The sequence below is a fragment of the Stegostoma tigrinum genome, chromosome 3, assembly GCF_030684315.1.
Source record: "Stegostoma tigrinum isolate sSteTig4 chromosome 3, sSteTig4.hap1, whole genome shotgun sequence".
NCBI classification, from domain to species: Eukaryota; Metazoa; Chordata; class Chondrichthyes; order Orectolobiformes; family Stegostomatidae; genus Stegostoma; species Stegostoma tigrinum.
The window spans coordinates 118,115,850-118,139,973 of NC_081356.1; the positions used below are offsets into that span (position 1 = coordinate 118,115,850).

General features: G+C 40.4%; 1 protein-coding gene across 1 annotated transcript in view; it reads right to left on the reverse strand.

Annotated features, from left to right (window-relative positions):
- tenm3 (teneurin transmembrane protein 3) overlaps nt 1-24,124 on the reverse strand; it is a 3,293,451-nt gene that overhangs the window by 2,494,403 nt on the left and 774,924 nt on the right. Inside the window, exon 4 of the mRNA XM_059644858.1 lies at nt 16,591-16,670. The gene's annotated coding sequence lies outside the window, so the exon portion shown is untranslated. The remainder of the gene's footprint in view (nt 1-16,590; nt 16,671-24,124) is intronic.

Here is a 24,124-nt window from a genome sequence, read left to right on the forward strand (position 1 = left end):
TTTTGACCCATAAATCATTGCCAATTCTTGTAATCGTAAGGGTAAGTGAATACGTTAGTTGTGTTTTGAGTTCCTGTGTGCGACTCTTGATTTGATTTTTAGGTTATGAATCAATGTCTCAATTAGCATGGGAGTCATTGGACATATTCTGAAGGTAAATTTATATTGAACTGACCTAGCAAATCTCCTTCCCTTCTGTTATCAAAGCAATAATTAATTATTCACTCTCTAAGGTGGAGAATTTTGTCAAATTAAAAATGAACATTTTGGAAATTATTTCCATAAACACTGGATGGAAAAGAACTAAGAGATTGCAAATGTTTTTAAAATGTTTAAATGTCTTTTTGCATGTGAGCATTTTGTACATAAATGTGAAAATGCTGATTTGTCAATTGTTGAGCAAGATAGTGATGCAACCTAACAATAATCTTATAATTTTTTGTTGTACTACAAATAAATGCATTAAATTGCTATTAAAATTATTATTTTTAGAAATATTTTCAGATGCTTGGCCTCTCTGATTTCAAAAGCAGGTAAAGGAAAAAATACAAGCAGGCAAATTAAACACCAATTTATACACAGCATGGTTCCATATACAACAATAAGATAAATGTCCATATAATCTACTCAAGGCACTGCATAAGGAATAAATATTGGCCAGAATTGCGGGACAATGTTGAATCAGTGCTGTACTTTCTCTCAGGCTCTCTTTTATCTTTGCAGAACTTAATTTTTTCCTTAATCTTCATTTTGAATAACTGTGGCAATAATTTCTCAATTTTTCCACATTCTTAAATGCAGTGTGGCACCACTTCTTCCCCAGAGAGCATCCCTAATTAATCAGACCTCAGGTGCCTGTTTTCATTGTGAAGATCAATGTGAGATACATAATGTGTTCAGGTTTATGGTAATCAGTATGAAAGCTTAAAAAGCAAGAACTGATTACATATCAATTTTATACACCTTTAAGCTTGAGCATTAAGTGATCAAGTAAATTATAAAAATAGACCAAAAGAACTGCAAATACTGGAAATCAAAAACAAAACAGAAATTGCTGAAGAAGCTCAGCAGGTCTGACAGCATCTGTGGAGAGAAAGCAGGGTTACAATTTTGGGCCAATGACCCTTTCCAAGAACTGCTAGTAGCCAGGAAAGGGTTGGTTTATACACAGCAGATTGGATTGGGGAAAGAACAGTTGGATAGACAAAGGAGTAAATTTTTAAAACTGTTCGCATTGCTGGGAATATATATTTTTATTTAAGGTCTATACAGAACTTTAGAAGCTATGGAACAGTTTGGATAATTTCTGGCTAGAAAGGTGTTTACTATCTGGTAATATTAAGGAATGAAGTCAATAGTTGATCCTCTGCTATAAGCCACCTGGTTTTTACAGAATGATCAAGTGAATTTGCAGAAAAGACAGGCAAGCCTCTCAAGGAACTAAGATATAAGGCAGTGGCCCTTAATTATTGGAAAACGTGGTTTGAAGGAACTTCAGGGGCTCATGATTATCTCACAACCAATTCCTCCTTCTGAGCTGCAGGGCTGCACCTAAAAGTAGCCATTTTGTTGTTCCAATGACAGCAACATGAGCCTTGATTCCCAAAGTCCTTGCTGGACATGGCCTTGAGAGGTTCTCACAGCCAGTACGAAAATTAGAGGGAACAATGTTAGAAATGTTGTTGGACGCTGTAAGGAAGATACCGTAGAAGGTGCAAATATTTCCCTTTTCTTGGTAAAAGTTTCTGGGAACCTGGTAAATGTTTCAAAATGTCATTATTCCTGACTGACTTATAAGACCCCTTCCAAAGACCACTTTCCAAAGACTGGATTGGTGACAAACTGAATTGAACATTTTCCATTTGTCCATGCCTGTCAGAAATTCAACTTCATTGGGAGTAAACCTAGGGGATCATGAGAAGTCAGCACATTTTAACCTTTATTTCCAATGTGTTTGGTATGCTTGCCTTTACTGGTCAGTACATTGAGTATAGGAGTTGGGACGTTACATTGCGGCTATACAGGATACTGTTTGGCCACGTTTGGGGTATTGCATGCATTATGGCCTCCCTCCTATAGAAGAGATGTTGCAAAACTAGAAAGACTTACAAGGATGTTCCCAGGTTTGGAGAGTTTGAGCTTTTGGGAGAGGCTGAATAGACGGAGGTAATTTTCCTGAAGCATTGGCGGCTGAACATATATAAATTCATGACAGGCATGGATGGGGTAAAGAGGCAAACTTTTTTCCTGGCAGTGTGGGAGTTCAAAACTAAAGGGCATAGGTTTAAGGTGAGATGGTAAAGATTTAAAAGGGATCTAAGGGACAATGTTTTCATGTACTGTGTGGTGCATGTATGGAATGAGCTGCCAGAAGAAGTGGTGGAGGCTGGTACAAATACAACATTTGAAAGGCATCTGAATTGGTATATAATAGGAAGTGTCGAGAGGGATATGGGCCAAATGCTGGAAAATGGGGCTGGTTTCATATAGGACATCTGGTTGCCATGGACGAGCTGGACTGGAGACTTGTTTCCATGCTGTATATCTTTATGACTGAATATGCTTGGCCCACAGGAATATTTGTTACCTCATCTTTTGCCTGTTTTCTAAGACTTCATCTCTGCACAGACTGTTGTCTTTATGTCTTTTTTGTGAGCGTGTTAATGTTTAGGAATACAATGATGTAGTTCTACTTCCAGTTTGAATGTTAACTCATGTAGAATCATAGAATCCCGACAGTGTGGAAGCAGGTCATTCGGCCCATTGAGTCCACACCAGCCCTCTGATATATACCAATTGAGATGCCTTTCAAATGTTGTATTTGTACCAGCCTCCACCACTTCTTCTGGCAGCTCATTCCATACATGCATCCTGACCAGACTGACCCCTCCCACCCCCTCCCTGTAACCCTGCATGCCCTGTGGCTAATGCATTCAACCTACACATCCCCAGACACCATGGGCAGTTTAGCATGGCCTGTCCACTAAACCTGCACATCTTTGGGCTGTGGGTAGAAACCAGAGCTTCCAGAGGAAACCTGCATAGACATGGGGAGGATGCGCAAACTTGAGGCAGACGTGTGCCGGAGTGTGGAATTGAACCTAGTACCCTGGTGCGGTGAGGCAGGAGTGCTAATCACCAAGTCACCTTGTTGCCTTTGTGTTCTACATTAATTAATAATAGGATTTATGTTATGATAAACAAATTATTTTTAACCATGGAAGTGACCTGCTGAAAATCTCTTTTTGGTCTGGATAGTCACACATAAAAAAGCAATCACCAGTCATTATGGTGACTGTATCAACAGATTTATATTAATAGTCTCAGAGATAGTAGGAACTGCAGATGCTGGAGAATCTGAGATAACAAGATGTAGAGCTGGATGAACTCAGCAAGCCAAGCAGCATCAGAGGAGCAGGAAGGCTGACGTTTCAGGCCTAGACCTTTCTTCAGAAATGATCTTTCTGAAGGGTCTAGACCTGAAACGTCAGCCTTTCTGCTCCTCTGATGCTGCTTGGCCTGCTGTTTTCATCCAGCTCTACACCTTGTCATACTAATAGTCTAACTGGTGGGGTAGTGGGTTCAATTATCAGAACATTCCAACTATCACAGTCATAACACATAAAATACCTGACAACAGCTCACTTTTTCTCAACTGAACAGTTTTTAGTCATTACTTGCAATTTCTGTAAAATTCTGTGACGGAAATAGCTTTCATGTTTCATTTTTAACAACAGGGTAAATAGTTCAGATGTTATATTCTTGAGATATTATACTTATTAATAAGCTCTGGATTCATCTTTTCCTTTCGTCAGAATGGGAGCTTGTTATGTTTCTGATCACTTTCTGCATTCGACTTACAAAACAGTTTTGAGGGCAGAGAAGTAATTTGCTATTAATTACTCAAGTCTGAATATTCTTTGGAAGCTGCGTACTTCCAAAATTTATCAAACTGTATTCTGTCTGCCACATGGTGATTATCTATTAATTAAGGTAGGATTCATACTTCCACTTTCATGTTCCCAACGATTTACGGAAATAACAATATGGGAGTCAGATCCTGATCTGATTGTGCAAAGCAGCAGTAAGAGATCCCTTGGCGAAGACACCTTATGATTTATATGGAAAGCACAAATACGCCTACCTTCCCTGCATTAAGCTGTGCTTGAAGGGAGTGTGAATCAGAGAGAAGGCTGCATCAATATAGCCTCAGATTTACTGACATTAAAAGTGCTAAAATTAAATTTTAACTATCAATTGCTGTTTGGAAGTTGCCAAAATAATTGAAAGAAATTGACTGGGATGCTCATTAATATATTTGCAAGTCGCATAAACAACTTGCATTGTTCAATGAAATTGAAATACAATTGCATTGCAAGCTCAGATACCTGACGTCATCAGGCTGTTCAAATGCAGAAACACATAAGCTTGGGAATTACAGACAGCTTTGCTGATATTTCACATCAGACATTTTATGGAATACTTACTGCATGCCTGGATCTTTATGCAAAGTATGATATTGAAGCATTGTGTAGAAATTCATAAGATTTGTCTTGTAGTGTTGTTTCATCACAAATCATTTTATTTGCTTATTAAGCGTGTATACTTTTCTTCCATAAGTTTGAGCCGTGTTTAAACTAAACATTCTCCGGAAGTACCTTGCCTCATACAGAACTTCCCAAACAATGGGTGAGGTCCGGTTCTGGGGTCATGAGCTGTGACGCATCAATGCAAGGGAACCACGGCTTACAAGATGCCCTCCAACACATGCATCATCCAGAATTGGAAATGTGTCACCATTCCTTCAGTGATGCTGGGTCAAAAGCCTGGAACTCGCTCCCTACTGGCACTGTGGTGTACCTACACCAAATGGACTGCAGTGGTCAAGAAGACAGCTCACCACCACCTTCCCAAGGGTGTAGGGAATGTGCAATTAATGCAGGCCCAGCCTGCAACGCCCGCATGATTGAATATTTCCTTTTGTTTTTGAAAGTAAAAAAAAGAGTGGCTACAATGTAGTTTAGACTGTATGCCAACAGCTGCAGTGTTCAGTTAAATCCTCGAATGATTTTCCTCATTGTTTACAAGACAACGGATTCTTTTAGTCTGATCCATGCTTTCTACTTTTAAAAAAATCGGCAAATTAAACACTTCCTGCCTTGTTTAACCTCACTTCTACCACCCACTTCTGTCACTCAGCAGGCACTCAGCAGGAGAAAGCACACAGCCTTGCCCCAGTTCAGCCACGCGCCACCCAGGTTCCCTTGATTAACAACTCTCATGCCCTTCAAAATTTCACTCTGGGATAATATGGATTCTTGGACAGTAAAATAGAGTCTCACCTTGAAAAAGTTTATCAAGCACTAACTCAATGCATCCCTACAGTGTGGAAACAGGCCATTTGGACTACCAAGTCCACATGACACTCCAAAGAGCATCTCATCCAAACTCTGCATTTCCCATTGCAAATGCACTTAACTTGCAAATTTTTGGACTGTGGGAGGAAACCAGAGCACTCAGAGGAAACCCATGCAGTCATGAGGAGAGCGTGCAAACTCCACACAGACAGTCACCTCAGGGTAGAATCAAACCTGGGTCCCTGGTGCTGGGAGTCAGCAGTGCGAACCACTGACTCTCAGTGCCAGCCATATTGTTGCATCATATGGAAAAGAATTAACAATTTTAAAAGCATTTTACATGATGAGAATTAACTTTGAAGCCAAACGATGTAGGAAAACAAATACCAATCTTTTATCCAATAATGGACACATTTACAAACCTTACCTAAGTCTGCCTCCACCCATTGTCCAAAGTCCAGGTACTTTTCTTTATATGTGTACAAATTACTTAATGAGAGTCCATCACCTTCTTAATCTAACTAAAAGAACAAGCACAACAAAAACAAAGTTGCTGAAAAGCTCAGCAGGTCTGGCAGCATCTATGAAGGAAAATCAGAGTTAACGTTAACTCTGTATTCTACTTCAGTATTGCTGCCAGACCTGCTGAGCTTTTACAGCAACTTTGCTTTTGTTCCTGATTTACAGCATCAGCAGTTCTTTTGCTTTTTAAAAGAACAAACATACCATTGATAAATATCCCACATTATACAAAATTAAAAGAAAACTTTTAAACACATTTTTCAAAACACAATGAGAAAAGGGAAAGAGGGAGAATGTTTTCCATATTCTCTCCCAACATCATTATACAGATTCATTGGAATATGTCCAATGAATGTATCTATAGCAGGGCTCATCATTGCTTGAGGCTTGATAGTAAATAGGTGCAGCAAAATTGAGGAGGACCAAATGTTCCAGCAAGCTCGGGATCAGCAGCAACCTCCAACAGCTGCCGAACAGCATCCATAGGAAGAAGTCACAGCTAAACGTCCCCTCAGGACATAGAAGAGTCTATCGTCCTTAATGCCTTTCCTCTAGATGAAGGAGGCACGTTGAGGCCTCAAAGTCCTGGAACATTATGTCAACTGCTGGAGCTGGGCTTGAGACCTGAATGAATGGGTGACTGTCCTCTCCTGGTGATCATTCTGTGCAACTGGCTGCTTCTAAGGATCCACTGGGGACCTGTGTGGCATCTCTCAATCCTCAATCCGCAAATGTATCAAGGGTAGCATGGTGCCTCAATGGTCCACACTTCTGCCTTACAGCACCAGAGACATAGGTTCAATTCAGTCTTGGGTGACTGTGAGAGTTTTCATGTACTCTCTACATGGATTTCAGCCCAGTGCACTTGTTTCCTTCCAAAGTCCAATGATGTGAGGGTTGTGTGGATTGGCCATGGTAAATTGCCCTGATGTGTTCGGGGATGTGCAGTTTAGATGAGTTAGCCATGGTAAAAGGTGGGGGCACAAGGATAGAATGGAAAGCTGGGTTTGGGTGGGATGCTTTTTGGAAGGTCCGTGGTGACTCAATGGGCTGAATGGCCTTTTTCCCCACTACAGGGATTCTGTAATCTTATGAAGCTACTATTGCAATTTGTGCAAGATCACAGCATTCCATCTCATTTTCCCATTACAAGGCCAGTGCTGCAGTAGACTTTACAATCACAACTAAAATACAGAGCTGTTTAGATGGTTCACACCTCTTGTTATGAGCACCATATCTTGACACAGCTGACTTCACAGATGGAAAAGGGTTCCATTCCATTAATGTGTAAACCATCTGTGATCATTGCTATTATATTTTATAAATTTGTACCAGGCACCCTGGAAGGTGCATCCATGTCTCTGTCCCTGAGAACTCTCTTGTTCATTTCTGGACCGCAGTTCATATAGAGAATAGCTACTGGGAAATATTCTGTAACCATGTCTCATGGCTCTGAGGCTGTGGACCAAGTGCTGGAAAGTGGGATTAATGCAGATTGAGGGCAGTTTCATTGGTGCAGACTGAATGAACCAAAGGGTCTCATCTGCATTGTGCGATTCTTTGCTTCAGTAAAAAAATTGGAGCAGTCGTGAGCCAGTCAGCTACCGAAACTTGCCTTGCCATTCCACAAGGCCATGACCGATCTGCCACAGGCCTTGATGTTTCTTAATGCCTACTTTTCATTGCCCTCAACTCCTTGATATTTTAAAAGCCCACCTACTTCCTCTGAATTCTTTCAATGATCTAGCCTGCACGACTGTGAGGAGAAGGTCGCTCCAAACGTTGCTTAATCTCGGAGAAGAAATTTCTTCACATCTCAGTATGAAAAGAATATCCCCTGTCACGGTAATTATGTTCCCTCGTTCAAGACTCCCCCCACTAGAGAAAACATCTTCTCAACATCTATCCTAGCGAGGTCCCTTAGGATCTCATATCTTTCAATTAGATCACCTGTCATTCTTTTAAACTCTAATGAATAAAACCCTAACCTGTTTAGCGTTCAATAAAATTGGTCACTCAGACAGTTGATGATAAGTAGAATTACATTTACAACTGTGAAGTTCTATTTGCAAGGAACTGTCATCTGCGCCAACTATTTTTGGATTTGATTTATTACTGTTACATGTACCTAGACACAGTGAAAATGCTTTGTGCCCTTATGATCTTTTTTCTTCCCTTGCACTACATGCACAGTGAAGGGTAGTTCCCGGCTGACAACATTTGACGCCGTGCACAGCTCGGCTTTAGCCAGCACTGGAAATCCTGTAGGGTCTCAGCAGTGGTCAATATTTTGTACAAGGCACCATGGAAGTGTGACGCAAATGTCATGTGATGTGTAGCATGAAATTGTGCGCAGAAACTTGCTCAAACTCATGGATTGTAGCCCTCCATGAAACTCCCCAAAATTGACACATATCTGATTTTTGGCAAAATTCAGCCTCAAGTTCTTGCTCTCATTTTATTCAGTGCCATTGTAATTATTGTCTTTGAGGAAGTATTGCAGTATGCAAACCAATTAAGTCCCAGGTAAGCAGAGGTTCATTAGGAGCACCTACTGATTCGTTAAACACTGTAGCTAGCTGCAAAACAGCCACAGCATTTAAGAGTTCAATGCAACATTACCAATTATCTGCTAGTCCCTCAGTGCTGATGGGAGAGAGGCAAATCATTTGTGATGAAACAGCATTGTATGACAAATTCTATGAACCTTTACAACTACTTCATCTTATTAATATACTGCCTGAATATCAGAAATTTGCATTCAAAATGTTCAGCTGGTTATTTTTCTGAAATGATATGAAGCGTGGCATCCGTTGCTGCAAAAATGATTTGCCTGAGTCATTATGCATTATCAACAGGGCATCCTTTAGCTTTATAAGAATACAGCCCTCCCACTAATAGTATCAACTTGCACTGACAAGCCATTCCCGCACCGTTTGTATCTTCCTTTTTTGACATGCCATGCCCCTCCGAAGAGTGCCTACCTTGGTTTGGACAGGTCTTGCTCCATCTCATTGTATCTGCTGTGTTTTAAACTCTACCTTGCTGCAATCAGTATCTGTTTCTTTGACAGGCTGACCTTCCAATAATGCTTTCAACTTCCTTCCACAGATTTTCAGAATCAAGGAAAATGGACACATGCCCATTTATTTTTAAACACCTCTCAGCACAAGTATATTCTGGAGTTCTGTTAGACAGCAGCTGGAAAAACCAATTTAGTCTTAATCAATGTTTATGCTGTTCTGGATATCATTGCAATTTTCTCAGGCACAGGAGTAAATAGATTGTATCATGAACAAATATTTCAAAATATAGTTGTAGCCACCTACTAAAATAGAAGGAGAAGCACTTTGATCTAGACTTTGCTGTGAAATGATTTTACTTCAAAATGTGGGGGAATTGTGGTCCGGAACTCTGAAGGATAAGTGAGAAATATGCTCCCCATCACGAAACATTCTGAAAATACAAGCTAATGATACATTAAATCAATGTTTCATTAGTAAGATAAGACCTGATGAGTCGTCAAGGTGGGCTGGGATTTGAAATCTTGAGGGTAACAATGTGGCAATGGCAACATCGTGATTATGTTCGTATTTCTGGACTGATGCTCTCGGGTATGTGCTCAGATTGTATTACGGCAGCTGGATGAATTTAAACCCGATTAATTAACAAGATAATAAAAGGCTCATCATTGTTAATGATGATCATGAAATCACTGAACTGTTGCAAAACCCCATCCAGTTCACTAATTACCTTCAGGATGTGAAATTTGCTGTTCATACCTACTCTTGCTTATGTGTACGTCCAGGACAGACATGTTGTCTCAGGAATGGTAAGAGGAATTGCTTCTGAGGAATGTCCATCTTGGGTGTCCTGCAGTGTCACAACAATGTCCCACATCAATACAAAATCTACAGGATCTGTTCATAATCTACCTTATTTAACATATGTAACATTTAACAGTGTCATCAGTCTTTGGCAGCGATGATGATTTCTAACCTGCTTCTGAAATTTCCAAGCAAGCAGCTCAATTTTATGCAAATCGACCATAAAGCATAAGATTATGAGATACAGGAGCAGAATTCGGCTATTCAACCCAACGAGTCTGCTCTGCCATTCAATCATTGGCTGATATGTTTCTCAATTTCATCTTCCTGCCTTCTCCTAGTAAGAGCTTGGCATCAACACAATCACCAATAATGTCAAAGGCACAGATTAACCTGTCAACCCTGTAAAATGCTCCCCACTAATATCTGAGGACTGATGTTACAATTGGGAAGAGTTGTTCCAAAATTTAGTCAAACGCCAACCCAACAGTTATGCACAAAAATAATCATAACCTGCAGCCAGTGCTCCAGGCTTCTCCATCATCATCTCTTATTATGTGCAGTCCCACTGACAGGACTGACTGATTGGAGATGGCTGTATAAAGGTATACACTGTTGAAGTATCATCAGCATTAACTTTGGAACTTGAAAAGTATCATGGAATCAGACAAAATGCTATCATGAGAATACAGGGGCAGAATTCGGCTATTCAGCCCAATGAGTCTGCTCTGCCATTCAATCATGGCAGATATGTTTCTCAATTTCATCTTCCTGTCTTCTCCTAGTAAGAGCTTGGCAACTTCCTACTCTCAGAAAACAATACAGCACTGTTTAATTTTAAACATAACTTGGAAAAAGCACTGACGATTGTAAGAAAAATGACATATTCTTAGCCTGGAACTTCAATATCCATCATCAAGATCGAATCAGCTGCACCAATATTAATTCAGGCATCCGAGTCCTGAAGAGCATTTCTGCCAGATGTGATGCCAGTGATGAGAGAGCCTATAAAAGTGAACATCTGACTTGACCTTGTCTTCTCCAATCTAAGTGCATCTATCCAGGACGGTACTAGCAGGAGGCACCTCAGAGTTTGGAAAAAGTACTATCTTCACACTGATGACACTGTTAAATGTTACATATGTTAAATAAGGTAGATTATGAACAGATCCTGTAGATTTTGTATTGATGTGGGACATTGTTGTGACACTGCAGGACACCCAAGATGGACATTCCTCAGAAGCAATTCCCCTTACCATTCCTGAGACAACATGTCTGTCCTGGGCGTCCTGCAGCGCCACAATGATGCCACCCGAAGTTTGCAGGAACAGCAACTCATATTCCGCTTGGGAACCTGCAGCCCAATCGTATCAATGTGGATTTTACAAGCTTCAAAATCTCCCCTCCTCCCACTGCATCCTAAAACCAGCCCAGTTGATCCCTGCATCCCTAACCTGTCCTTCCTCCCACCTATCCCCTCCTCCCACCTCAAGCTGCACCCCCATTTCCTATCTACTAACCTCATCCCGTCCCCTTGACCTCTCCTTCCTCCCCAGACTGACCTATCCCCTACCTACCTCCCCATCTACACTCACCTCTACTGGCTCCATCCCCGCCCCTTTAACTTGTCTGTCTCCTCTCCACCTATCTTCTCCTCTATCCATCTTCGATCCGCCTCCCCCTCTCTCCCTATTTATTTCAGAACCCCCTTCCCCTCCCCCATTTCTAATGAAGGCTCTGGGCCTGAAACGTCAACTTTTGTGCTCCTAAGATGCTGTTTGGCCTGCTGTGTTCATCCAGCTCTACACCTTGGCTGAATTCTGAGTCAAATTATTCCATTTAAACTGTGAAATGGGGAAAATTACCCAGATACGACCTGTACACAAAAATCAAGACAAGTTCAGTGTGGCTAATTAACACCTCATCTATCAACTTTCAATCATCAACAAATAGATGGAAGGCGTGAACAACAGTGTAATCAAGCAGCACTTACAAAGCAATAACCTGCTCACTGAAACTCCAGGTTCTGTACTGGATCATTGTAATAAAAATGAAAAGAAAAGCTAATTTCCAGAAGTGAGATAAGAGTGAGCACTCTTGACATCAAGGACAACTTTTAATCCAGTCTGCCTCTATTCTACTCTGTAGGCACACTATTGATAGTCTAACTTGTTATCCATATTTATACCCAAGATGTTGAAAGTTGACTATTCAGTGATGGTAACAACAAAGGTCAACGGTTAAGTTCTCTCTGGTAGTTGTGTGGCATGAAAGGTTCTTGTTTCCTGTCAGACAAAAGTGGCATGTCGCTGCATTTGGATACGGACATCATCAGTATCCAAGTTGTCACGAATGGTGCTGAACATTGTGCTATCATCAGCAAACGTCCTCACTTCTGAAGGTCATCGATCAGGCAGCTAAACATGATTGGTCCAAGATGTTACCCTGAAGGGTCTCTCGAGATATTCTAGAGCTGAGATAGTTGGTTTCAAACAAGCACAACCACCTTCCATGGTATGATTCCAACCGCTAGAGCCTTTAGAGGTAATCCCTCTGATTCCAATTGACTGTGGTTTTGTTCAGACTCCTTCATGCCACACTCAGTCAAATGTGGCCTCACTCTCATCTCACCTCCAGAATTCTGCTCCTTTGTCCATGTTTGAACAAAGTCTATAATCAGGTCAGGAGCTGAGTGGTCCTGGCAGAGCCCAAACTGGGCTTCACTGAGCAGGTTATTGCTGAACAGTTGCAGCTGTCAAAGAAATGACTCATCAAATGGTGATTCCTTGAACATTAACTACTTTATTGCTTACATGCAAGGAGAATCAGCAAACAGGGTTATTTGTAACCCTGCAAAATGAGTCTAAAAACAGGTAGTTACAGTTGTGTTTTTATACATATATCATGTTTCCTCATTGTCCAGTTACATCTTGAACACAAGCCTTAGCAACGCAATACACCAGCCATCTTATGACATTTACTAATTCATTATTTATTTTTAAGCTTAGCAGTCATCAGCCAAGTGTGTTTTTTGTAGTTCAAGGCAATCTGCTCTATGTTGCAAAAGTCTTACTTTTGGAGAAGCTAGAAGTGATTTTTAGGTGTCAGCTACATGAGAATCAGCATGTATATATTTTTAAATCTTACTGTGCCTCAGAATTTTCCTGTTTTTGTCTATCTGGAATTTTCTGTGGTTTCTAATGTCTGCTGTTTTGCTGCTTTTGTGACCTTTGCTTTGCTGACTGGAATATTTTGACCCATTTAACATTATCCTCCCACATTGATTGATAGCACTGTTATGACACCTTCCATCACTTAAATTGGCAGATGGGGTGGTAAATGGCCGGGTTGGATTCTTGTAAATGGGGCATACCTGGGTGAATTTCCACATTGTTGGGTAGATACCATGGTTGAAGCTGCACAGGAACAGCTTGGCTAGGGGCACGGCATCCTGAACTATTCCCGGAATGTTTTCAGGGACCACAGCCTTCGCAACATCCAGTGCCTCAAGTTGTTTCTTGATATCACGTGGAGTAAAATGAATTGATTGTGATGCTGGGGACCACTGGATGATCCCAAGGTAGACCATCTACCCAGCACTTGTGGTTGACAATAGTTAAAAATGCTGCAGCCTTAATTTTATTCAGAGAGAGTAAGACCTGCTTCTTTCTGAAGAAGGATCAAGACCTGAAACACCAGCTTTCCTTCTCCTCTGTTGCCGTTTGGCCTGCTCTACACCTTGTTATTTCAGCCTTCATTTTATGTTTGGTTCTCTTTTTGCTGAGGATGTGGGCACTTGTGAACCTGCCTCCTCCAGTGAGTTGCTTGATTATCTCTCGCCATATGCAACTGCACATGACAGGACTGCAGAACTTAGATCTCAAACTTATCCCTATTTATATCTGTGATAATGGGAACTGCAGATGCTGGAGAATCCAAGATAATGAAATGTGATGCTGGATGAACACAGCAGGCCCAGCAGCATCTCACGAGCACAAAAGCTGATGTTTCGGGCCTAGACCCTGCTGTGTTCATCCAGCCTCACATTTCATTACCCTATTTATGTCTTGTTGCTTATGTGGTTTGCCATGAACTTAGGCCAATACACCCTCTTATTTCATTTCACTGCATGGACATCCGCAGTCCATGTGCAGCAACAATGTCTTAAATTGGGAGCCAATGCATCAGCAGTCTGGACATGTCAATCATTATGCCCAGAGCCCTGGAGAATTCTGGGAGCACATCATCTTGTTTTGTACATTCACAGCATTCATACTTCAGTAATAATGAATGCCTGATTCTGTTTCTTGGCAACACTCAAGCCCTGCATTCTTCTTTAAAACAGGAATAATCCCCTGGCATGCCTGTCATGGTAGATTAGGGAATACATTGAGCCATGAGCTTGCAGATAGATTTTAAGTATAATTCTGCTGCTGTTGATGGCCCACAGCGCATCATGGATACCCAATGATGAGTTCCTCAATCTGTTCAAAGTCTATTCCAGTTAGCATGGGGATAGTGCCATACAAAGCAATGGAGCCTATCTTCAATGTGATCATGGGATCTCTCTTCAAGGCCTGTACAACGGTCACTCTTCAGTTATTGAACCACTCTGGAAAAACTGGAGAGTCTGTTGCCATTTAGGGTGGCACAGTGGCTCAGTGGTTAGCACTGCAGCCTCACAGCGCCAGGGACCCAGGTTCAATTCCAGTCTCGGGTAACTGTCTGTGTGGAGTTTGCACATTCTCCCCATGTCTGCGTGGGTTTCCTCCGGGTGCTCCGATTTCTTCCCACAGTCGAAAGATGTGCAGGCTAGGTGGATTGGCTATGCTAAATTGCCCGTAGTGTTCAGGGGTGTGCGGATTATAGGGGGATGGGTCTGGGTGGGATGCTTCAAGGGGCGGTGTGGACTTGTTGGGCCGAAGGGCCTGTTTCCATACTGTAGGGAATCTAATCTAATCTAATCTAACAGAATGGTATGCTGAGCCATTTCAGACAATTAACCAAATTGTTATAAGCCTGGAGTCACATATATGCCAGACCAGCAAGGATAGTCTAATGAAGACTGTTAAACCATTGTTGATTGCTGTAGAATCATCTGGTCCATGTATATGCCACTCTACAATTGAACTCCAGAGAGCTTCTTGCATAGTCCATGGAACCAATGGGTAAAGTGAATTATTTGAAACCCAGGATGGCTTTGAAGCTGTCAGTGTTGAAATGTGAGAATTTCTGGTTATTTATGCCTTATTGTTGGACTACCTGCTGGACAGCAGAGACAGTTATTAAATCAAGTTCTGATTATCTTTTTAGCCTGATGTAGTTTATGTTGAATTCAAACAAATCTCCAAAATTTGAATATTCTCAGGCAGTACACAACAGATTGCAACACAGTCATGTGAAAAGTGATTAGCTATCACATTCAGAAATTTTAAGTGAAGCATGTTAAATCATTCTGACTTCACATAAAAACGTAAGTGTTAGGAGCAGGAGGATGTAATTGAGCCCCTTGAACCTGCTCTGCCATTCAATAGGATTATGATTGATCTTATCTCGGCCTCAACTCCACTTTCCTGCCCACTCTCTATAATCATTCAATCCATTAATAATAAGAATTTTTCTAACCCCTCCTTAAATGGACCCAATGTCCCAGCATCCACTGCACTCTGTAATAATGAATTCTGCGGATTCAAGATCCTCTGAGAGAAGCAACTTCTTATCTTTTTTAAGTCTTGATCCTTTTAGCCTAACTATAACCTCTCATTCTATATTTCTGCATGTGGAGCATCCTCTCCATTCCTGCTTTGTCAATCCTTTATAGCATCTCACATACCTCAATTAGATCTCCTCTCATTTTTCTTTTTCTTCTTCGAATGATGTAGAAACTGACACCAATCTTTCACTTAATACTGGATGAATATAAAAAATGCAAAGGAGGCCTGTTTGCCTCCTCCCAAATCAACCCTCAGTATTCGGGAGTTTCTAATGATATTCATTCAAGGCACTTAATCATTTTATGTCCCTTACATTTGTATCCTTAACTTTAATAGAACCATGAAAAATAAGCAATGGAAGAGGGAGCTAAACCTCCAAATTTGCAAATATCCACTACATATTGGAAGCCATGAGGAACATGATACTGGTGAGGTCAGGAGAAGGAAAGGCAACAAGTAGAATTATGCATCTAACAAAACTCTACATTAATCTTTATAATTAATGACTGACTAGTAACAATACATTTTGAGTATTATTTAAAATTACGCATTCCCAATGTTACATTTGTAGGCAGCTGTTTTCATAAAATTAATTTCACTCTTGGTTCAATTATTAAGTTTAAAGAAAAGGTGGGATGTCAGAAACATTAAGCGTTAACCTTGATGCATTATGTCCATTAAATTAGAAATTGAGAAACTCGGAAATTTGCAAAAAGATTTTTTGGAAACTGAGACCCTGATGTCATTGATGTCATTCAAGATTTTAACAGGTAAGGCAACTCAATTTAAAATCGCTTTTACACAGTATACAATAACTAGCCTTAGCCCCTCGAATTTCATTCGTTTAGAAGATTCAGAATGATTATTCATATTATTGACACCATAAAGATGATTACCAATTGATTTTCCTTGCTATTTAATTCAAAGTATAGGTTGCAAATTTAATTATTCTTAATTATCTATTTTCAAATTACCCTGAGTGACTCCTGATAAAGACATTGTGGTTAGGGAGTTACAGCAATTTGAGATCAATCAACTGATCATTTATAGCTAAGGTTTCTTTTTAATGAAGTTTCAATATCTCTGTCTTGTTCATTAAGCCCTTTGATGTCCCTGTGGTCTCGAGGTCTGACTGATAGAAGTTGCTTTGTAACTGTCTGCATCACTTACTTTTTTTATTGACTGCAGGATCTTATGCTCATTATCCGTTCTGACTCGTTGAAACTTGCTTCACTGATGCACTTATTGATCTGTTTGAAGAAGTAAAAATTATATTTTTACAAAAGTATCTCTAAATAAGTCTACTCAACATTCTTACCCTACCGTTATGTGTTACCTAAACAAATAATCTATCAGTTCCTCAAAATGCACAGCACAATTACATAGAATTTACAGTCATTTGGTTTTTATGCTACTAACCCAGTTCCAATCCAATTTATCTTTGTTTCTCTGTTTATTTATGGACGTTTCTGGCTAGCCATCATTTATTACCAGTCCCTAGTTGCCCTTGAGAATGTCACTGTGAGTTGCCTTGTTGAACTGCAGCTGTCTGGCAATTCTAACAAGCCCTTACAGGACTGATCCACTATCCCCTTTCTTTAATATGATGCTGATGATTAACACATCACTGAGGGTGTGTAGGTTGCTGTAGCAACAAGTACTTTTGCATGCTTGCATTGGTGCCTGAAGCTGGGGTTAACGTGATGGAAGAGTCTTTAATGTTCTTTTCATCAACTGGCTAACCAGGAATCTCTTGCTACAGCTACACTTGTCCCCACACCTCCTCCCTCACCCCTATCCCAGGCCCCAAGATGACATTCCACATTAAGCAGAGGTTCACCTGCACATCTGCCAATGTGGTATACTGCATCCACTGTACCCAGTGCGGCTTCCTCTACATTGGGGAAACCAAGCGGAGGCTTGGGGACCGCTTTGCAGAACACCTCCGCTCAGTTCGCAACAAACAACTGCACCTCCCAGTCGCAAACCATTTCCACTCCCCCTCCCATTCTCTAGATGGCATGTCCATCATGGGCCTCCTGCATTGCCACAATGATGCCACCCGAAGGTTGCAGGAACAGCAACTCATATTCCGCCTGGGAACCCTGCAGCCATATGGTATCAATGTGGACTTCACCAGTTTCAAAATCTCCCCTTCCCCTCCTGCATCCCAAAACCAGCCCAGTTCGTCCCCTCCCCCCACTGCACCACACAACCAGCCCTGCTCTTCCTCCCCACCCACTGCATCACAAAACCAGTCCAACCTGTCTCTGCCTCCCTAACCGGTTCTTCCTCTCACCCATCCCTTCCTCCCACCCCAAGCCGCACCCCCATCTACCTACTAACCTCATCCCACCTCCTTGACCTGTCCGTCTTCCCTGGACTGACCTATCCCCTCCCTACCTCCCCACCTACACTCTCTCCACCTATCTTCTTTTCTCTCCATCTTCGGTCCGCCTCCCCCTCTCTCCCTATTTATTCCAGTTCCCTCCCCCCATCCCCCTCTCTGATGAAGGGTCTAGGCCCGAAACGTCAGCTTTTGTGCTCCTGAGATGCTGCTTGGCCTGCTGTGTTCATCCAGCCTCACGTTTTATTATCTTGGAATTCTCCAGCATCTGCAGTTCCCATTATCTCTAACCAGGAATCTCGTCCTCTCTTACCACCCATTATCGGCACATGTGGGAAGAACATACAGATTGATACTTAACCTATGTGGCTGCATTATGAACACACCATTCTTGGCATCAAGTCCTGGGGTGAGATTCAACTCTGGAGCATTTGGTTCAAAGTATTAAGTTCTGACCTCCAGTGCCGAGCGACAATTTTACATTTATGATTTCTAATTTTGGAGTTGTTAGAGTCGCTATGCTATATTTTTAACTATTAGTTCCAGAGCTACTAATTTATGTTTATGATCTCTAGTTCTGGTGCCACGATCTTAAATTTTTAAACACTGATATTGGCATGCCTAAAATATATGCATTATCATCATTTACATTTGAGACATCTCATATTGGACCAGCTACTGCATATTTGTGATTCTTATTTTGAAGTTGTTGGAGTTACTACCTTATATTTATGTTTTAAAGTGACCATCAGGCATTTATGACCCTTATTTTGTGTGACTATCTTATATCTATGACTCCTTGTTTTGTTACATGTAAATTAGAAGCCAATTAATGTTCCACAATGACATTTGCTTGGTGTTTGATTAAGTTGGTTCACCTTACTTTTTCTGAGATAAGAATGGAAAGTGCCTGCATAATATTATACCTTTCATGATGTCAGTATGTTCCAAAGAGCATTAGTGCCAATTAAGTTCTTATGGCGTTGTTACTAATGTAATGGAGAAAATCCAGCAATCCTATTATGCAGAGGAAAGTAACAAAGTCACAATTTAGGCAGTCGGTGGTGACTCTCTGATCATTGCACATGGAATTGCAACCGGAAACAGAAAGATTTAATACTGGAAAGAGTCTACAAGTTGACATTGAATGGTTGGCCAGAGGAAGGAGGAAGAACTGAGCCAGCTATCTTTATGGACTGTCTTGTGAGGAGGATGGCATTAAGTGGGATCATCGAACAGTGATACCTAATTTTTTTGAGAGATAGAATTCTACTGAACTCCATTTTAATATAAAAGGATTAAATTATATAAAATTAATAACAAGAGAACTTGGTTCTTGTTCTGGTCTTGCTAATGATCAAGAATCAATGGTAACCATATGTACTGTCTGTCAAAGGTTTTGAAGCAAGCCACTCTCATCCAAAGAAGTATAGGTTTGGTGGATTGGCCATGCTAAATTACCCTATGGTGTCCAGGGATGATCAGACTAGATGGGAAAAGCAGGGTTACAGGGATAGGTTGGGGAGCAGTGGGCGTGGGTGGGATGTTCTTCAGACGGTTGGTGTGAACCTGATGGGATGAAAGGTCTCTATATGCAGTGTAGGGATTCTACTAAAAGCACCTCTATAATCATGGTCATACCTGAATTAACCATTTCAAAGATTTCTTGTAGACCTTTGAGTTAAAAGAAAGGCTGCAACTGGCATGGAAACAGGAAAGGCTGGATGTCTTAAACAACATGAAAGCCAGTTATGTAAGATAACTAACCAGGAATGCACACTGAAAGCACAGCCTGTTAATATGAGGTTATGACTGAAGATGCATAAAATAGACCAAAAGAAAGCAACTATACCAGGTGTCCAAATAAAAAAAAATGTAGAACAGAATCTTTTGTGTAAACTGAATGGAAGGCAAAGTAGACCAAAAACTAAATGTACCTCAAAGCCTATGAAAAATTAGGAAGGCTTCAAATTTTCATTTGTTTTTTACATAGAACAGTTGGTTATAATCATGTCAATTGCATATTTTCATGAAGATTGTTTATTTGCTTTCAAATGTAAAATTAGTTAGACTAGAATTACTTTATTAAATTAAATTAAGGAAATGAACATTGTAATGGATTCATATGTTCTGAAAATACACATTGTGTAGTTACATTATTAAACACAATGGAGCCACACCTCCATTTCCTACCTACTAACCTCATCCTGCCCCCTTGACCTGTCCGTCCTCCCCGGACTGACCTATCACCTCCCTAACTTTCTACCCATACTCTCCTCTCCACATATCTTCTCCTCTATCCATCTTCAGTCCGCCTCCCCACCTCCCTATTTATTTCAGAATCATCTCCCCATCCCCCTCTCTGATGAAGGGTCTAGGCCCGAAACATCAGCTTTTGTGCTCCTAAGATGCTGCTTGGCCTGCTGTGTTCATCCAGCCCCACACTTTGTTATCTTGGATTCTCCAGCATCCAGTTCCCATTATCTCTGATCACATTTCAATAACAAGCTGTTTTTTTCTTTTCCTCTAATCACAATGGGTACTCTCACAATTATGTTACACGTCCTCTGCCCCAAGTGTTGGCCCAATTCACCTACCCTTCCAATATCCATTTGTAAGTTTCTTATTTCTTCATTGCAACTTACTTTCCCAGCTCAGAGGTTGCACTGATATGGTAAGCATTGTTACTGAGACTTTGAACATGAAAGGATATTAAGCCTTCCTCGTTTGACTAATACTGATACACTTGGCTCCATGGGGTTTTGATCGAATGATTTGGGTGAAAAATTCCCAAGATAAATTCAAATGCAAATAGGGAAGGAGAGTACCACAAGAAAAATAACTTACAAATTATGTGCACAGTACCTCTTTTAAATAAGCTTCAAAGAAGTATAAAAACAAACTTACAAAATTACATTTATATATTATCTTTCACAACCTCAATCTATCCCAGAGCATCTCACAGTCAATAAATTGAAAATATGATGCATTGTGAAAAAAAACTCTCTGGCTCAGCCAGCTTGTTCTTCCAAATCTCATTTTATTTCTTTTGAAATGTAATTACGGTGAATTATAAGAATTTGTGGCCATTAGTTTGTGTCCTGCAAGGTTCCACAAAGGGCATACTGAATTCAAAAAATGAACAGTTAATCTGTTCTTTCACAGAAAGTTTGTGTTATAATCTTAGTCAGCATTTTTCATATGCTTTCTTCTATCTAAACAAGGCAACTGGGCCCAGTGAACTATCTGTGGAACGACAATGTGTCTGGCAGTGCTGTGCTGAAATGTGCACCTGAACTATGTGCTTCAACACGTCAACTTGACTGAAGTATTGAGAAATTGTTACATTGAGGAAAGCACCATCCCTCAGGTCAGATGTTAAACTGATGCTCCAGTCTGCAATTGTTATTATATTTGATTGCTGGTTCAGCCTTATTGCAGATTTTAATATATAATCTGAAATGACATTTTAGTGGAATACTAAGGGACTGTTTCACAATTGCACATATTATTTTCAAATGAAATGTGCACATGAATTTGCAATATGCTATGGACTGCAATAAGGCACTGGGTAATTGCAAGTCCTTTTGTTACTGTTGAAGCAAACAAGTAAAGAGTAAAGAATGTTGTTACATGCTGCAGTACTCTTGCATCTCTCTTGTGTGACTTCCTTGAGCTAGAAGCCCTAATGACTTACTTCCTGTTGCATCTCCACTCAACAGCTGATCAACAATCACAATGGTATCAGCAGTAAACTCTAGCTTCATCCAGCTTCACACTTTGTTATCCAAAACCTTCTGTAATGTTTCTGATCACATGTACCAGATTTCTGAACCTTACTGATACCTTTCTGCTATTGCCCCATCCCAAACCTCACCAGTTCACAAGTTCATATGCAATGTCATTCACCAATGCAGTTGGTATAGAAACAAAAGTAGAATTTGCTGGGGAAACTCAGTAGGTTGGCAGCATTTGAGGAAAGAAAGCAGAGTTATTATCTCGAGTCCAGTGACTCTTCATCTCAACTCTTCTGATGATGAGCCATCACACTTGAAACATTAACTTTGCTTTCTTTCTGCAGATGCTACTAGACTTGCTGAGTTTCTCCAACAAATTCTGTTTTTTGTTTCAGATCTCCAGCATCGCAGTTCTTTGTTTTATTTTAGTTATTGCAAAAGCCCTTGTAAGCTTTTCAGACTTCCTTCATATGTGCAGCATTTTAATGCCTGACTATAAAATGAATCAACCCATTTGCTTTCCTGAGTGCCTTTGTAATCAGCAGCCAACAACTTCTGGAGCAGAAGAACAAACCTGGAAAATGATTGTCTTTAGACATGTTCCTTTTTTCATCATGAAGGAAGAATCAAAACAAGGCTGCAAGCACTATTTAAATGTCCAAACTGATAAAACAAATAATACTTGTATTGATTTAACAGAGTATACGTGACAGTATAGCTTTGACATTTTCATATTGATCTCTCTTTTCCCAAATAAAACTACCAAGGAAAATCCTATTAATTTCTCAAATCCACCTCTCAAGTATAGTAATAATAGCTCTAAAATGATTCTACAGAAAACAGGCTCTCATCTTATAATAGGATTGTTAACAAACATGGATAATATTTATCCTTGAGCCAACATTATTTTAGTGGGACCTTGCTGCTTACAAATTGTATTCCCTGTAATCTTCAGAAGAATTGGTTCTGAAGTGTATTGGGATATCAGCAGGTAATGAAAGGAAAGAGGGTGTGTGTGTGCTAATGTCATTGGACCAATAATCCAGAACCCTGGGTTAATGATCTGGGGATAGGGGTTTGATTTCCAACATGGTAGATGGTCAAACTTGATGTGAATAAAAATTTGTATTAAAAGGCTCATCTTATAGTGGCCATCATAATACTATTGTTGTTAATAACCCCTTTGATTCACCAATGGTGTTTCGGGGAGAAATCGGTCATCCTTTATCTGACTGATCTACATGTGACTCCAGACCCACGGCAATGTCATTGACTCTTACCTACCCTCTGGAGAACTGGAGGTAGGTAAGAATTGCTGGCTGTGCCAGTGATGTCCACATCCTATGCAACTAAAAGCCAGATATATTTACTCCACAACAAGGTCACTTCTCTTGACAGCAATACTTTCCAATAAACTTGAACCACTTATGCCCAAATTTCAAAGAATTTTCAAAATTAAATTATTTCTACTGAATTATCATTTCATGTCCTCTAACAACAAAAGGAAATAACGGAGAACAGATCTGATATAAGCATATTGAGTATGTATAAAGCACTTTATATTCCTGACAACGGCCGTTAATGAAGAGTGACATAATGGTATAATTCCCAAATCCCACAGTTCCTTTGAAATTAATACAGCACCATCTTGTAGTTGGGGAGGCCGAGGAAAGGACTACATTGAAAGGCTACATAAGAATAGAAAAATAGGGTTCAGTCTGCAATGGCTCTCTGCAAGTATTTGATTTCTTTTGCTATGTGGTTCAGTGGTGTGTTGTTCTGCCTTAGTTAAAGATAAAATTTGTTTGACTAAATGGGAGAGTCTCTAACGATAGGGCATAATCTCAGAGTAAGGCGTTGCACATTTAAGACAGAGACAAGGAGCAATTTCGTCTCTCAGAGGGTTGTGAATCTGTAGAATTCTTTACTACAGGGGGCTGTTGAGGCTGAGGCATCAAGTATTTTTAAGGGAATTGAAGGTGATTGGGAAAAGGCAGAAAAATGGAATTGAGTATTATCAGATCGGACACAATCTCATTGAATGGCAGAGCAGACTTGATGGATTAAATAGGCTTTTACTGCTCCAGGTTTTCTGGTCTTATTTAATATTACATCAATGAAGATGACTAGTTCCATCTCAATTCCATCCAGAGTTTTTCAATACCATGCATGACTGTATGAGTGTCACTCATGCTTCCTTCACATGTCCATGAGATTTCCCTTGCTTTTACTCCACCCTAGTCATTATAAAATCCAATTATAAAGTCCAAGATAGCATCAGTGTGTTTTCCCCCTTGGTTTTTAAACTCTGGGGTCCATGAGCTGGATTGCCTCACTTCCTGTTTTCTTTCGTACTGGAGTGTATATGGGGTCAAGTTCTAAGTGTTGATTGATGGCTTTCTTCATGGAGTACCAGGGTTCCAGGAATTCCCGTGGCTGTCTCTGCTTTGCTTGTCCAACGATTTTGGTGTTGTCCCAGTGGAATTGGTGGTTCTCCTTATCCACATGGATAACTACAAGGGAAAACCGGAGTGAGGCATTTCATCTGAGGCTGCACTGATGATGTTACCCAGCAGGGTAATGAAACTTCTGTGGAATAACAAACCAGCTCAGCCAACCA